Source organism: Phascolarctos cinereus, unplaced genomic scaffold (genome assembly GCF_003287225.1).
Source record: "Phascolarctos cinereus isolate Bilbo 61053 unplaced genomic scaffold, phaCin_HiC Scaffold_3;HRSCAF=262, whole genome shotgun sequence".
Taxonomy (NCBI): domain Eukaryota; kingdom Metazoa; phylum Chordata; class Mammalia; order Diprotodontia; family Phascolarctidae; genus Phascolarctos; species Phascolarctos cinereus.
Window position 1 is genome coordinate 183,100,272 of NW_027555736.1, and position 16,984 is coordinate 183,117,255.

The 16,984-nt window shown below is 39.6% G+C and overlaps 1 long non-coding RNA gene across 1 annotated transcript in view; it reads right to left on the reverse strand.

Annotated features, from left to right (window-relative positions):
- Positions 1-977: 977 nt before the first annotated feature.
- LOC110202874 (uncharacterized) overlaps positions 978-16,984 on the reverse strand; it is a 37,998-nt gene continuing 21,991 nt past the window's right edge. The window contains exons 2-3 of the long non-coding RNA XR_002322804.2: positions 2,533-2,686; positions 978-1,304 (exon numbers count right to left, since the gene is read on the reverse strand). This is a non-coding gene — a long non-coding RNA (uncharacterized LOC110202874). The remainder of the gene's footprint in view (positions 1,305-2,532; positions 2,687-16,984) is intronic.

Consider the following 16,984-nt stretch of genomic DNA (forward strand, 5'->3'; position numbering starts at 1 on the left):
AAGGTAGGGATGACCATGACTTGGCCTCTCTCCTCAGGTAGGCACAGGATTAAATGTAGAGAAGTACTAGTGGACAAAACAAGTTTGTGAGTCTGCTGAGGAGAAAAAAGGAAAGTAGGGAACTGGAGTAATTATTTCTTTCTTTGCTCTTCTTAGGCAGAACAAGCAGAACATATTGACCCAGCACTCAGCTATGCATTGAACAGAGGGGAGCCTCTTTGCTATACATAGTACTGTCTTGAATAACAGACTTGGTGAATATGTATTGCTTTACAAAAGTAATATGTTTAAAAGTAAGCCTGACTAGTTCCTGGAAAAATTCTAGAACATGTTATTAAAGGCTATTTTGTGAGCATTGAGAAAAGAAAGCAGTGTTCAAGAACAGGCAGAATTGGCCATATCAAAAACAGGCAATGTCAGAGGGATCTCATTTTTCTTTTCCGATTCCTACATGGCTTGATAGATTAGGGTAATGCTCTAGAAAACACTTTACTTAGATTTAGCTAAGCATTTGATAAAATCTCTTGTTTTTAGCTTTATGGACAAAATGAAGAGTTGTTGATCAGATGGTAATATAATTAGCTAGATTTAGAATTGGTTGAATAGTAATTGAATTCACAGAATAGGCATTTAATAGATTGATGTAGATGTAATGGATGTGGCCTATGAATTTGGTTTTGGCCCTAGTTTATAGGTTAATGGATTAAGCCATATAAAGCTGGCAATGCTAGGAGGTTTTATTCATTAATGAGATAAGTCAAGATCCCAAAAGATCTTGACAGATTAGAAAATGGACTGAATCTACCAGATGAAATATAATAGATGTTAAATATAAAGTCCTACATTTGGGTTCAAAAAGGTGACATTATGATTTTAGGGTCAAGTGGTTTGTGACTAGTCAGAAGTTCATGTGATAAAGATCTTGGGGATTTAATAGACTGTAAGTTCAATGAGTCAACAGTGACATGAGGCCGAAAAAGTTTATTTGACCATAGGCTTAAATAATCCAGAAAAGGTGGAGTTTCTAATTGCACTGTACTCCACTATGATCAGAGTGTATATGCAGAATTGTTTTCAGTTATCAATACCACAGTTTAGGTAGGACTCCAAAACACTAGAACACTTCTAGACAAGGGAAATCAGTATGGTGAGCAGACCAGAGATTGTGCCATACCAGACTTGCTTGAAGAAGCTAGGGATGCTGGGTTTCTAGAAGAGAAATGATAGCTTTGTTCAAATAGCTGAAGGGTTGTCATATTGAAGAGTTGATTAGACTTGGTCTGCTTGTCTTCAAGAGGCCACAGCTAGGAAGAGTAGGTAGAAGTTACAGAGAGACAAATATAAAAGTAAAAGAAAGTCCTAACAATGAATTGCACAGAATACTTCAGCATGTCACCAAATCTCAGAATTGGAAGGGTGCTCACAGGCCCTCCTTTGGCATCTCCATTCCTGTACATCTTCAAATGGAGTCTGGTTGACCATGTGCCCGGTGTGCTGACTTTTAGATCTACTGATTCTTAGCTTTTTTGTTTATGTGAGTCTATATAGGTTACTCTGAAAGCCAACAATTTGCTTTGGATTCTCACTTTAAATAGCTTGTAACTCTAGTTTATTCATTTTAACCAAAGCTTTCTCTCAGGGTCAGGCTAACAAAGGGGAAGAATAGAAGATACTATGGCGGCTTGGCCCATTGAGTAGTACTAATGATCTAAAATTTTAGTTGACCTCAATTTAGCCTCCTTTTCTCAATCACATTGTGTTAGGCACAATGGAGCATTTCTACCTCATAAAACTACTTTGTAGCCCAGAAGAGAGAAAAATCTATCTGTTCTATATTTTAAAAAATCATTCAACTCTGCCCTTTATCTTTCCTATGCTTGTTCCAAGTTACTCCTACTGAATTTATTTTCCTATCCTCTTTTTTCTTCTCCTTCTCTAAACAAGTGATATTTTGGTCCCATAAGCATTTGAGTGAAAGCCAGCTTCTTTCTAATTCCTGAAAATAGTTCTGATTCTCCAGATAAACTCTATATCCACCTAGTAAATGTTTATATACTAGTTTCTCTTCCATCTCCCATCAAAGCAGTTATTGATTCCCTCAAGCCAATAGCTCATGTTATTACTTTCCCCTCAATTTCTTCCATTCTTGGAAATGCCTTTCCAGTTTAATTTTTTTTTGTTTTAAACTCTTTATAAACTTCTGAAGACAAGGTCAGTAATCTAAATCCCAAATTCTCTAAAGAGGGAAGAGGCTGATCCCCACCCTCTCTCAGATTTCTAGTCGCAGCACTGCTGCCATGTTTCCTTTCCAACAACACTGAAGTTGAACTTTCTCCCATCCCATTTGATTATACATTTAATCAGAGCCAAGAGCATTTCTTCTTTCCATACCATATTTTTTGATAATTACACAGGTCTTATGGGGGAATAGAGAATGTTCTGTGCTTGCCAATAGCAAGTTCCACTGATCTTTCCTCATGAGTACTGGGAGTGTTTTCAATGTGGCTGCCATTGCAAACAAAAACCACCAACCTCAGAGTCCGTTCATCTTCCTCTCCTTGTTTAGCCATGTCATTCAGCATTTTCTTGAATGATTCCCCTTCTAAAAACGATCTGTCAGTTTCACACGTGGTTTATTAATATATCCAAGCTACCCAGCAAGGCTTTCTGGATAATTCTCCTTCCCCTGTTTTGAACATTGGAATCTTTGAGATGGCTTGTGTCAAACAACAGTATTTTTCTTTTAATGCCATCTAAGAAATCATGAAATCACCTATTAGAAGCTCAAAGAGGCATTTAGTGGAACAGCAGGAACCCCAGCCCACAGAATGTTTCTCAGTCCCTCTGACATGGCAGATATGCAAGTGTCGGCAATGGAAATCAGTCACTAGAGCCGCTCCAAAGGAAAACTATGAAGTAGGAGAAATTGATCTTTAGCCCCTCTGCTTCACTATTTACCATTTTCCCCCATTCTAGTATACCTTCTTGGTTCCTACCTCTTCCTCCTTCCTTCTCCCCCATAACCTAGCATTCCTCCCTCAAAATGTGCTCTTTGGAAGGCTCTAAAATGCATTCACACTACATTAAATGATTAGAAAGCCATCTAAAAAGTATTAGCTCTTTAAGGGAGACATATATTTTAGATTTGTGATACACTTGGAAAAAATCAAAACCAGCTCTGGACTTAGTTGGAGTCAGAGGGCCTGGGTTTAAACTGCAGCTTGGCCATTTCCTAGTCGTGTGACCTTGACACAATAAAGGGTAGTGTTGCATTGTGGATAGAGAGCTGTTCTTAAAGCCAGGAAGAGCTGGCTTCAAGTCCTATATCTGACACATACTGGCTGTGTGAGCCTTGCTAAGTGACTTCTCATTGCTCCAACTAATTCTCTAAGATTTTTATAAACTGAAGAGAAGGCAGCAATCTGCCCTGGTAGAGGGAATTTTCCACTCCAGGAAAATAACAGTTCCAGGCCCTATCCCAGTGTCCTTGGCTATACTATTTCATCTCTTTGGATTTTAATGTCCTCATTTCTAAAAGGAGGGAATTGGATGAAGTGATTTCTAAGGGCTGTTTTTAGATCTAAATCTATGATCTTAATGAATGAACAAAGCTTTGCATTAAAGGAATGAAGCCATAATGATGGAATTTCAGGCGTCAAATGTTAGGTAGTAACCACGGGCATGCTGGTAAATGATTATCAGCCCCGCTCGCCTCCAAAAATGTATGTGGGATGTACTTTTATTAGCATTTCCCCTGTCACTTTGCCCTTGCCGTTGCTATTATCGTTTAACGATTTTAAGTTATATCCCACTCTTCGTGACCCCATTTGGAGTTTTCTTGGTGAAGATACTGGAATGGTTTGCCATTTCCTTCTCCAACTCATTTTACAGATGGGAAGACTGAGACAAACAGAGTTAACTGACTTACCCTAGGATCACACAGCTAGTAAGTGTCTGAGGCCAGATTTGAACTCACCTCTTTCTGACTACAGGCCTGGTGCTCTATCCACCATACCACCTAGCTAGCCCTATCACTTTCTTAATTCTAGACAATTAATTAAACAATAAGTCAAGCCCAGATTCATAGCGTTTGTTCATTTCTGAGGTGTAAATACTCCCAATGAAAATGTAACAATTGCCTCATAGGAGCTGTTAATGAGCTGACTCCAGCACACCACTGCTAGTAGGGTAGTTTTCGTTTGCCTAAGCTGTGTACAAGGCTAATGCTGCCAATAATCCAGAGTACAAGGGTTTTGGAGTCTCTTTCGCTAATGATTTTTTGGGGCTCCTGACAAGTACCGAATTATATGGACTTTTAAAATAGTCCCTTCATATCACTTCAGTATGTAGGGACCAAGATTTGAACCCAAGTCTTCTGACTCCACCATCATTCTTTTGACTGTACCCTTGCCTCTGACTCCTTAGATTCTGGATCTCCACTGGGTTGGCTCACATTTCCTATGATCCGACCCTGATTTCCATTTGACAGCTTCCTTGTTCTATGGGTGCTCAGTTCTCTCTTTCTGAAACTGACCTAGTAAGCTGACTCACATTTCTAACTGCTCCTTGGTTTTTAGCATCTTAGATCACGGATCTAGAGTCTGTAAGGGACCCCAGAAGCTATCTTTTCCCACTCTGCCAAGGAACTTGATTTGACCTGACTCTGTGATCCAGACACTGCCCTCCTTGCTGTTTCTTTCACAAGACAGTACACCCCCTGACCCTGGACATTTTCACTGGCATTCTCCCATCCCTGGAATATGCCCCCTCCTCCTCCTTGCCTCCTGCCTTCCCTAGCTTAGCTTCAGGTCCTAGCTAAAAATCCTGCCTCCTACAGGAAGCGTTTCCCGATTCTCCTTAATTCTACTGCCTTTGTTGATGATCTCCAGTTTACCTTGTAGTTTGTATAAAGTTCTCTGCATGCTGTCTCTTGCTTATACATAGCTTGTTTCTACCTAGTTGTTTGCATGCTGTAGGCTACTTGAGAGTAGGGACTATCTTTTGCCTTTCTTTGTATCTCCAGAGCTTAACACAATGCCTGGCACACAGTAGGTGTTTAAGAAATGCACGTTGTCTTATTGACTTGCACAGGGCCAAATACAGAATGGTAAGCTTCAGAGGTAGGATTTGAACTCACATTTTCTGACTCCAGGGTCAGCTAATTGGCATAGCGGATAGAGTGCTGGGCCTGAAGTCAGAAAGACTCATCTTCCTGAGTTCAAATCTGGCCTCAGGAATTTGCTAGCTGTGTGACCTTGGGCAAGTCACTTAATCTTCTTGGCCTCAGTTTCCACATCTGTAAAATGAGCTGGAGAAGGAAATAGCAAAATACTATTATCTCTGCCAAGAAAATGCCAAATGGGGTCGTGGACAGTCAGACATGATTGAACAACAACAATTCTGACTTGAGGCACAATGTTCAGTGATTATCTCTCTGTATCATTTCCTTCTCAGTACCATGACTTCATGTCTTAGTGTTACAGTTCTTAGCCTTATACCCTACCCCAAATGAATTATTTCAGCCTTAGCAACCGAACAACTACAACAATAATAACAACAAAAAGTCCTAACACTCTTCACAGACATGTTCTGTATCTTTTTTTTTTTTAAATCATGATGTTTCCTTTTGTTTTGATATCAGAGTCATTCCTGGAAATGCCTCCTTTTTCTGTCTCTGAAGCTTGAGCCTTCCTTCTGACAAAGAAGAGCAACTAAAGATTTCAGACTAATCTAATAGTGTATGAAATGTTCTGCCCTGGTAGTCCCCCACTTCCCAGATGAGAAGAGGGAGGTGTGGTTCATTGTCTGTTCTCAGGAACCACTGGTGGTTTTTCATTCTCCTGGTCCCACTTCCTTTTAGCAATCTGTGCACTTTAGGGGGAAGAGCATTCCTTTGCTTCTTTTTATTTCCATTGGTTCATGCAGTTCTTCCCATAGCTCTTTGAAATCCTCCTATTCCTCATTTCTTTCTGTCATTTCTTATTGTTTAGCATGTATATGACTCAGAAGCAACATATCCCGAACGTTGACAAAAAAAGCTTAAAGATACTAATAAGAATGTGGATACCAAGAAACAACATTTCCCTCTCCTCAGCTGCTAGTTCAACTCTGGTAATTCATTCTGGATTTTTTGATCAAATCTTTTTCCCATTTAACCAAAAAGTCCCTGTTCTAAACTCTAGAATTAAGTGATTTCTTCACCTTGAGATACAATGGAGCTAAACTGCAACCAGAACATGAAAATTGCAGCATGGTGGTACTTTGGAAGGAAGGAAATTAACACTTATTAACCACCTACTATTTGCTAGGCAAAGTGCTTTACCGATATTCAGAACATAGTGATGTTCAGAACCACCCTGGGAGGTAGGTGCTATTATATTCCTCATTTTACAGCTGAGGAAATGGAGGCAGACAGAGACTACGTGACTTGCCCATGGTCACATGACTGGTAAGTGTCCTAACTTCAAGTAAAGTGTTCTATCCACTGCACCATCTTGCTGCCTCATTGGACAAAATGCTGAATTTGGAGGCAGAAGACCTGGGTTTGAATTATGGTTCTGCTGCTTACTTCCTGTGTGACTTTGATTAAATCACATCCCCTCTATAGGCCATAGCTGCTTACCTTTAAAATGAGGGGGTTATAAAAGATAACCTAAGAGGTCCCTTTCAGCTCAAACTATTTGATTCTATGATTCACTGGCTCCTTTTATTGTTTGTTGGGATTTGTGGGAGGTAAAGGGGAGGGATGCTTAGAGTGACCTAATTTTAAGAAAGTTAAAAGTTAAAACTAAAATGTCTAAAAATGGTTTCTCTTGAGGTGACAGGGGACCCTATTGGCAAGAGGGACCGGAAAATATCCATTTTCAAGGGTATGTCTGGGTATGTAGGCAGGCTAAGAGGACAAGGACTGTGGGCTGAATTTAGAGATTCCACTTCAGTCCAAAGCTTCTCTTAACAAGCATCTGCCTTCTCTCAGGCTTTGGGAGGCAGTGTTGGGAGACATCTGTGCAGCTGCAAAATATCACTGATGGAGAGGTCCTTCCGCCCACATTCTTTTCTCTGTGAGTCACTCAGCAAATACAGTAGGTAATGTTTGCCTCTGAAATCATGTTGTGTTAAAAAGCCAGTTCCATAGGAAAAAAAATAATAAGCCTCCCTACTTTAATGGGGGAGGCAACTTAGTAGTCTGGTCCAGGAGCTTATTCCATGCCAAGTGAGAAAGTCATGGGGTTTCTGGTAAAGAAGAGCATGCTTGTTTGGATCGAGTTAAGCTCATGTGAACTTTGAAAAGCTGAATCAAATTTTTATTGATACTCATTGTTCTGATTGGCATTGGCAGGTTATGTGAAAAAAAGAGTTTTGCACGGGATTAAAAAATATCAGCAGATCGCATCTCTCCTCAGCTGGGATGTGAAGATAATGGTCTATTCTACTGTTTGTTCCCCATTTCACAAAAGGAAGGGAGGCTTAGAATGGTACAGTTACTTGCTTAAGGTCACATAGCAAAGTGGAAGAGTTTGGGACAGAACCCTAGGATGGCTTCTGATGAAACACTCTGATGTGTTAGCGACACATTCCTTGAACTCTGGCACATTCTATCTTCCTCTTGTTTGTTGGCTGGGAACTAGGGGACCGTGGAAGGAATGAATTATTGGGATTAAAAAGTTTTCCATAGTCTGCATTCTAATTATTCTCTTTTGGTCCATTCAAGAGCCAATTTAAAATAAATATGGAAATAAGGGATAAGCTGATAACCACCTACCTCCCAATTCCCCTAGGAAGAAGAAATCAATACAAATTGAATGAATCTACCAGTATTTTTCTACTCCTCTAAAAAAAAAAGGATCTACATGACTGGAAGAAAATCTAAAATTCTATTTTAATATCAGGCATGCAAAACCCCCCCCAAAAAAACTCCAAAAACTATTAAAAGTATCTCAGAGGATGACTTATTTAAACACAAGAATTTCTACCTGACATGGTGGTACAGGCCTATTATCCCTGTCATTGGAGAGATGGAGGCTAGCGGAACTCTTGAGCTTAAGTTCAGCATCAATATGGTAAGCCCCCAGGATGAGGGGCACTAGGTCGACTAAGGAGGGATGAACTTGTTCAGGTTGGAGATGGAGCAGGTCAGAGAGAAAGAGAAGAAGAGGGGGGGATAAGGATAATTTTATTTTTTGGTTTTGTATCCATAGTGCCTGGCACACAGCAGGCATTTAATAAATGCTTGCTGATGGATTGATTAAAAGCAAGACAGGGAGATCTAGTTTAACAAAAAAAAGCCTCTTAGAAGAGGATGCATGCCCGAAACAAGCAAACGAGCTGAATCAACAGTCAGCCGACCGGTTCTTCTCCGGCTCTTTTTATAGCTGGTCAGTCATGTTTCAGCTCTGTCTGATGTAGCTATAAAACTGTTTGTATACACAGCTTCTTTTTCACATGTACAGCTAACTGGCCCTTTAATACCATGCTCTAGAATTTTGGCAGGAACTAAGGTTCTCCTTATCAGCCTATAATTCATAGATTCACTGTTTCCTTCTTTTAAAATTAGGTCATTGAACTTCCACTGTGTGGCCCTTCTCTCTTTCTCCATTCATTTATTTGTCTATTTGCTTATTTATTTATTTTCAAAATTCACTGATGGCAGATCAACAATCAATACTGAACAATAGAATTCTTCCAGACCTGGTGACTTGAACTCCTTGAGGACACCAAGGTATTCTCTTAGCATGTTCTCACTTGGCTTGGTTTTCACCTTCATCTTAAACACTTTTTGTCTTTCCCTTCCCAAACTGATTTTTTTTTTATTGCTGTTGTTTGTCCTTCATTCTTGAAAAGGACCATGACATCAGGGAGGTAATGCCATGACATGCAAATCATGCAACTGGATTTAAGTGATGGAAGGCATGCAAAGTCACCAGCCTCACTTTCTCCTCCGGAGCCATAAGGGTCCAGTGGCCAGATATAGATCAGAAAGATTGGAGATGGCCCTGGATGCAGTGGGAGACCTTGACCTTTTTAAGTCTTTTGCAAGTCTCAATTGGACTGAGACAAAGCTCATTCAGTGATTAAGGCTATATAAGAAATGAGGCAGAGAATGATTTCTTTACCTAGTCAAAAAAGAAAAAAGAAAAAGAAAAATCAACCTGGAAGAGGAAGACCCTCAGGGTTTCTGACCAAAATAGAAACAATTGCTATTTACATTCACTCTGAGCCAGTGGGGGTGGGGGAAGGGAGAAGACCATAAGCAACGACCAAGTAGTAGGGCTTGGCCTAGGACCTATTGTTGGCCAATCAGGGAGAAGACAGAAGAAAAACTAATATAAACAAAAAAGGAGGTAGATGAAATTCTTCCTTCTCTCTGCCTCTGTTATGATCATCTACCCTAAATAGGAGTCTTATCTTACCTTGATTTACTCTTTTTAAAAAAACTATTTCATTCTGAATTTAAGAAATGAAACAAGCATTTCCATAACAGTACAGTAGAAAAAAGATGGTTGTACATTAAACTGCAAATGTATTATGTACAACTTGCTATTCCTTTTAAATATATAATAAAGTTATCATGTAACTTTCTTTTTTTTATTTTTCTTCCCTTCCCCCCACCCTAAAGATACTACTATTATACACACACACACACACACACACACACACACACACCACACACACACACACACACACAAATATATGGAAAACCATTTTATATATACTTCTATTTGTCAGCTCTTTCTCTAGATACAGATAGTATCTTCCTTCACATGGTCTTTGTAGTTAATTTGGGTATTTATAATAGTTCAAATGACTTAATCACTCAGTGATGGTGGATCATAGATTCAGATCTTGAAGGGACCTTGTAGGTCATTTAGTCCAACCTTACATGGAACTAGGTTGCAATGACTTGGCCAATACCACAACTGTTCAATGACTTGGCCAATACCACAATACAACACTGTTCAAGTAGCAAATTGGAAATGAAAATATCTAGTGTGTTTCTATAGGCCCTATGAAGAAACTGAACATGTCCTTGGGAATTTCATGCTAGTTGTGGGGCGGCATTTCTTCCACAGTGCTCACAGTGGTGCAGCATGTCCCCAGTAGGAGTTACTTTGCACGATGTAACTATAGGTGAAACGAGCCAGGATATCATATTGGTTAGATTACCGGAGTAATAGAATGATAGAATCTAGGAGTTGGAATACGGGCAGTTGGGTGTTATAGTAGACAGAACACTGATCTTGGAGTCAGGAAGACCTGAGTTCAAATCTGGTCTTAGACATTTACTAGCTCTGTGATCCTGGGCAAGTCATTTAACCTTGTTTGCATCAGTTCCTCCTCTGTAAACTGGAGAAGGAAATGGTGAACCACTCCAGTATCTTTGCTAAGAAAATTCTAAACGGGGTCATGAAGAATTCAACATGACTCAACAACAACAGCAAAAATAAGAAAAGAAAAATGAATGGGGGGAAAAAAAAGACTTCGAGTGAGGAGAAACCTGCAGTCCTACCTCCTGAGGTCATCTCTACTACTTTTAGATAGCAAGTCATGGAGTGTCTTACTTTTAAGGTGCTAAAAGGTTGACTATAAATGCCCCAAAGCTTAATTTAGTACCAGGGACCATCTTGGAGGTCCTATGAAAATCTGGTTTAATGATGGGAAGGCTTTTCTATAAAATATGCTTAAAAAAATTCCCATTTCCGAGATAAATAATCCTTCTCTTCTAAATGGATTAAAAGAAAAGAAATTCTTCTCATATCTCTCACTTATTGCACACATACAAAATGCACTTGTTTGTTGTTTATATATAAACTAATCCTTTACTGAAGTTCCCCTTGGGTATCCCTGGAGGTGACTCTGGTGTCACTGGAACACAATCCCTGGCAGTTTCTAATGAGCTGGAAAGGCTTCTAATACACTACAACTTATCGTCATCTGAGACAAGCCTAGCTAAGTAATGATGTTGTACACAAGAACTGGCAAAAAGGGCCTGGGTTCAGATCCTGGTCCTGCTAGTGTGACTTTGTGAAAATCACTTTAACTTTCTGGAAAATCACTTTAACTTTCTGGGGCTCTGGTTTTCTCATCCATCAAATGAGTGGATCAAATAAGATGATACCTCTAAGACCCCTTCCAATTCTAAATCTATAATTCTCAATTCAGAGGGCTCATTGTTAATGTGTTGGTTACCACATTATAGAATGTTTATGGACGCAGAAACTCCCGAAGATTATCTACTAAAGAGAGAATGGATCATAATGGACATCAGTGAAGGGAATCTTTCCACTCAATGTAATAATGGATTCTTGAATGATGGAACTAAGGATTCATCAATAACACAAGTTTCGTTCAACAATTGTGCCCACTCCCCTGGCTCCTAACGGGTGAGAAGTGATTTCTCCTTACTTGATGGGTTCTTGCTCCTTTGATTCTTTCCTAAACTGACTAAAGAAATGACAAGTTGGCTTTTTAAAGGTGACCATAGACAAAGCTCATCATTAATCAGCCAATGCCAATTATCCCTTCCAATTAAATCAAGGGTTTTTTATACTCTTCAGAATGGATATAGGGTGTATACAGACCTATAGGCTTAGGATTATGCCTGGTTATCCACCCCTTCTTTTGGTGATTATACCCTGGACTGATAAGTGGGTCAGGGATTCCCACCCCCCCACACCCCTCAACACACACATAGATAGATATACTACTATATAAATGGCACTTCGGTCTGTGGCCTGGCTGGGAACTTGTCCCTTCAGAGGGCAGCTATGTCATAGTAAAAAGGTTTTAAATGTCTTCCGAGTAAAACTAGTAGCTCTACTCAACCAACTGGAGGGCTGAAAAACAACTGAACTGGTAGGCTCCGGTAGGATGACTACAAAGACGTTTCAAAATTGTCTGACTCATGGAACAAGGGGACTTGAGAAAGAACAGTCACTGTAGCTATTTATGGATCTCAGAAAGTCAGTAAACTCCCATCTGTTTAGTGGGTTTCCTTGGTTTTCTCTTTTCCAGAGGTCATATTGGTTTAATATTTGGAGAAGAAGAGCTGGAAAGCAGAGTAAAGTTCAAATAGCCAGCATTTGTAATAACTGACATTTTATAGAGCATTTTCAGACTTACCAGGCCCTTTACACACATTATTTTCTCACCTAACTCTTATAATAGCCATATGAAGAAGAGCATGTTATGTCCATTGTACAGAATAGGAAACTGAGGCTCTAAGAGATCAAGTGAATTCCTCATGCTCATATAGCCACTAAGCATCTGAAGCAGGCTGAGGTCTCTGCTCAATGCAGGTCTAGTGTTTTTTTTCTTTTGTTTGCTTGTTTTTGTTTTTTTTTTCACCACTCTATCCAGGGCTTAGCAAAGTGCCTGATACATAGGAGGTACTTGATAAATGTTTATTGACTGACTAGCCAAAGGGCTGTTTATGTGCTAACATTCCAACTTAAATTCTGTAAACATTTATTAAATGTATTATACGCATAACACATTTCCATTACATACATAGCACAATTTGCTTATCAATTCCCTCAATCAATAGAGATGAAGAGAAAGTATATTCCAAGCATGGGAGACAGTCTATACAAAGATAGGAGATTGAATACCATACATAAGGAAAAGCAAGATGGAAAGTTCAGTTTAATTGAAGACATGAAGCAGAGTAATGTATAATAAGTGTGGAAAAAAATAGTTTGGATCCAGGTTTTAAGGGTCTTTAAATGACAAATGGAAAAACTGTTATCTGCTCCTAGAAGAAATAAAGAACAATTGGGGTTTATTGAACAGAAAAGTGATACAGTCAGACTTGCGCTTAAGGAAATCACTTTCCCAGTTTGTGGGGGATGGAGTAGAGGGGAACAACATGCATCTGGGAGACCAAATAGGAGGCCATCAGAGGGGCCTAGAAGAGATGAAGGCATGGACCAGTGTGGTGGTCTCCATATCAGTGGAGAGAAGTGAAGAATGAGATATTTCAAAAGAAGAATTATTAAGCTTCGGCAACCAGTTAGATCAGAGGCAGGGGAGAGAAAGGAGTCTAAGGATAACATGGAAGGTAATAACTTAGGTGAACAGAAAAAGAGAAATTCAGCAGAGGGGTGGGTTAGGTGAAAACCTATGAAGTTGTCTTAGTCAGGTTGAATCTGAGAAAGCTGTGAAACTAGAGAGAGAAATATCACAAAAACCCAGAGGAAAGGGTGAGAGGGATTGGCCGGCGGTGTCAAAGGTGCAGAGAGATCAAGAAGGATGAGGATAGGGAAAAAGCCGTTTGAATTTGACAATTAAGAAGTCCTTGGTAACTGGAAGGAGCAGTTTTAGATGCATAAAAATAATTGAGCCATGCCTGTTTTAAAAACCAAAGGCTATTTGTATCCAAATCCAAAGATTAAGAGCCTAATCCTGAGCCACACATACCCCTCCCTGAAAAGGCTTAATTCTCTTCATGTATTATCGTTGTCCTTATTGACTTTCAACAAATTCATCACTGGGCCTGTTTTACAGATAGACCCTTTTGTATATAAAAAGCTACACAAATTAACTACCTTAACTCTGAATATACTCACAAAGTTTGAATGCTATTTATCTTCTTTTTTTTTTTTTTTGCTAGGCAAAGTGACTTTGCCCAGGGTCACACAGCTAGTAAGTATTATGTGTCTGAAGTCAGATTTGAACTCAGGTCCTCCTGAATCCAGGGCTAGTGCTCTATCCACTGCACCACCTAGATGCCCCTGTTTGAATACTATTTAAATCCTATTATGAAGAAGACAAGATATATCTAGGGTCACTACACCCAGAATTCTGTGGTAGGATCTTTTAGGGATAATGAAAACATTTGGTCACATACTTAAGGCTATCAAAACCTGAAAAGGAAAGCAATATAATGTAGACCAATCTTAGCCTTTTACAAATGAAGAAACAGAGGCCTGGAACATTCTTAATAGCTTAGAACAGGAAATGGGTCTGTGATATTATTGATATAGAGAGATTCCAGGTAAGAAAACTCCCTCTCCCAATGTAGGTTAGCACCTTAACTACTACTGAGAGTCTTAGAATTACTTAGTTCACTAAGAGGTCAAATGACTTGCCCATGGTAACACCACCAGTATATGTCAGAGGTCAGACTTAAACACTGGTCTTCCTTTATCCAAGGTTTGCTCTATATCAGTTTTGCCAGACTCTCTCTGTTCTAATCACTTCTAATAATTCTAATGATATTCTAATACCCTAAAGAGTCTTATACATCCTCTTTATGAACCTCTGACTCTCCACAGGCTTAGAGCAAGATTCATTACCACTCCTCCATCCTCCATTATGACTTACTTGACTCACCCATCCCGATAACTATTATCCTATATATCCTATATATTCTATATGCTCCCTTTTCTAGCTAAATTCCTTAAGAAGGCCATCTACAATTCATATTTCTCCTTCCTTTCCTCTCACTCTCTTCTTAACTCTTCAACCTGGCTTCTGATCTCATCATTCAAGTACTTCCTCCGAAGTTATTAATGAGCTCTTAATTGCCAAATCTAATGGCCTTTTCTCAATTGTCATCATTCTTGACCTCTGTATAGCCTTTGACATCATCAATTACCCTCTTCTCCTTGATACTCTTTTTGCTAGGTTTTCATGACACCTCTTTCCTGGTTCTGTTTCCTTTGTTGGGTCTTTATCCAAGTCACGCCTACTAACTTGTGGGTGCCCCCAAGGCTCTGTCCTCAGCTTTCTCCTCTTTCCCCTTTATACTATTTTACTAGGTGGTCTTATCTGCTTCCATGAATCCAATGCACTGATGATTTTCAAATTTCCTTATCTAGCCCTAACCTTTCTGTTGACCTACAGCCTTGGATGTCCTATAGATATCTCAAACTCAACATGTCCAAAACTGAACTCATTCTCTTTCCTAAAACCTTTCCCTTCTCACTAAGATCCCTATAACTATATCTGCTAAGTCACCCTGGCTCACCACCTAGATGTCATCCTTAATTCCTCTCTTTCTCTCTCTCTCTTTCTCCCCCCCCCATACCAACCCCTTCCTACCTTTATATCTAAAGAGCTGTCAAGGTGAAGCTAGGTGGCACAGTAGATAGAGCACTAGAAGGACCTGGGTTCAAATCCAGCTTAAGATATTTACTATCTGTGTGATCATGGGCAAGTTACTTAACCCTGACTGCCTCAAAAAATAAATAAATATGCAGTTGTCAAATTCTGTCATTTCTACCTTTGGAACACTTTTGGTAAACACTCCCTTCTCTCCTTTTACATGACTGCCACCCTCATTCAGGCCTATTCACATCACACTTGGACTATTGCAATAACCCTTTTCTCTGCTTCTGGTCACTCTCCTTCAAGGCCCTCCCCACTCCAGTCCATTTTCCACTCAGCTCTTCAATTGATCTTCCTAAAGTGTAGGTCTGACTATATTATCCTCTTATTCAATGAATTGGCTCCTTATTGATTCAAGGATCAAATATAGCATCCTGTGCTTGGCTTTTTAAGATCTTTATAACCTTACCCTTTCCTCTCTTTCTAATCTTATACTTTATACCCCTCCATGTAGTCTATGATCCAGTCTCACCAGCCTCCTTGCTGTTCTGCGTTCACTCTATCTCCTAACTCTAAATATTTTCTCTCACTGTGCCTCATGCCTGGAATGCTCTTCCTTCTCATCTCTGCCTCCTAACTTCCTTCGAGTCTCAGATAAAGCCTCATTTTTTATAATAAGCCTTTCCTTAGAGTTTTTTTTTTCTGAAAGTACCTCCTACTTACCCTGTCTTTATCTCCTTTGCAAATAGTTGTTTGGGTTGCATGGGGTGTTCACCTCTGGTGTGAGGGCTTGTTGAACCCTTTTCAGGGCTGCTTATCCACCTTTGGTGTCCGTCTTTCAACCAACTTTCACCTGTGGCTCCAAGAAGCTGTAGCATGTGCAATGGCCGTATCTTGCTGAAACCATTTTGGCAGAGGGGTTAAACCAGGTTGAGGGTAACCAACTCAAACTTATTGGTGAATTAGGGGGATGTCTACCCCAAGCATGTGAAGACTTCTCCAGCAGATGAGAACAATTGGTTCCAATGGTGACAAAGGCAGCTAAAGCAGGCACCGTGCAGCACTTAGAATTTGATCAGACATCAAAGACACCAAGGTCATGCGCTGCATCCTGGGCCATCACCGGTGATTTTGACTTTTTTCCTGCCACTGGACTTCCAATGACTGGAAGACAGAGTGAGGCTGATGACTTTGTGCAATACTGCCTCATTTGAATCCAATTCATGCTCAAGTCAAGGCATCACCCTGTGATATCATTGGTCCTCTTTGAAAATGAAAGATGAACAACAGAGCTGTTTGCATGTTGTCTTTCCATCATACTATGAGCTTTTTGACATCAGGGATTGTTATTTGCCTTTCTTTGTATCCTTGATGCTTAACCTGGCAACAAAGAAGGTACTTGATAAATACTAGTTGATTGACTGACTATCTCCTTTTAAAAAATTAGGCATTATGGGAATCTAATTTCTCTGATATTCCTACCACAGTACCAACTAATTTTATCAGCTTTTTCATTTTCATCTTTCATGACTTGTTTTTTTACTGTATTTAAGGAAAAAATCATATTCTGCTTGTTCAATGAGACATATAAAAAAAGAAATAGAATATCATGTGTATGAATCAGCAAGCTATTTTGGTTAGAACTGAGAATACACAAAGGGAAATATCAGGGGGTCTTAAATGCCAGGACTGAGATTTTTGTATATTATTTGACAAGCAACAGAAATCCATTGCAGATTTTTGAGTAGTAGAGTAACCATGGTAAGATCTGTGTTACAGGAATATCAGTTTGGCAGCTATATTGTGAAAAAGAGCTTGGAGAGGTGAGAGGTTGGTTTGAGACCAATGATAATGAAACATGGATCCTGCCTCCCAGCAGTTAGTGAATTATGGTTATAGAATGAAAAACACATTTTCTGAGGTGGCCAACTTATCA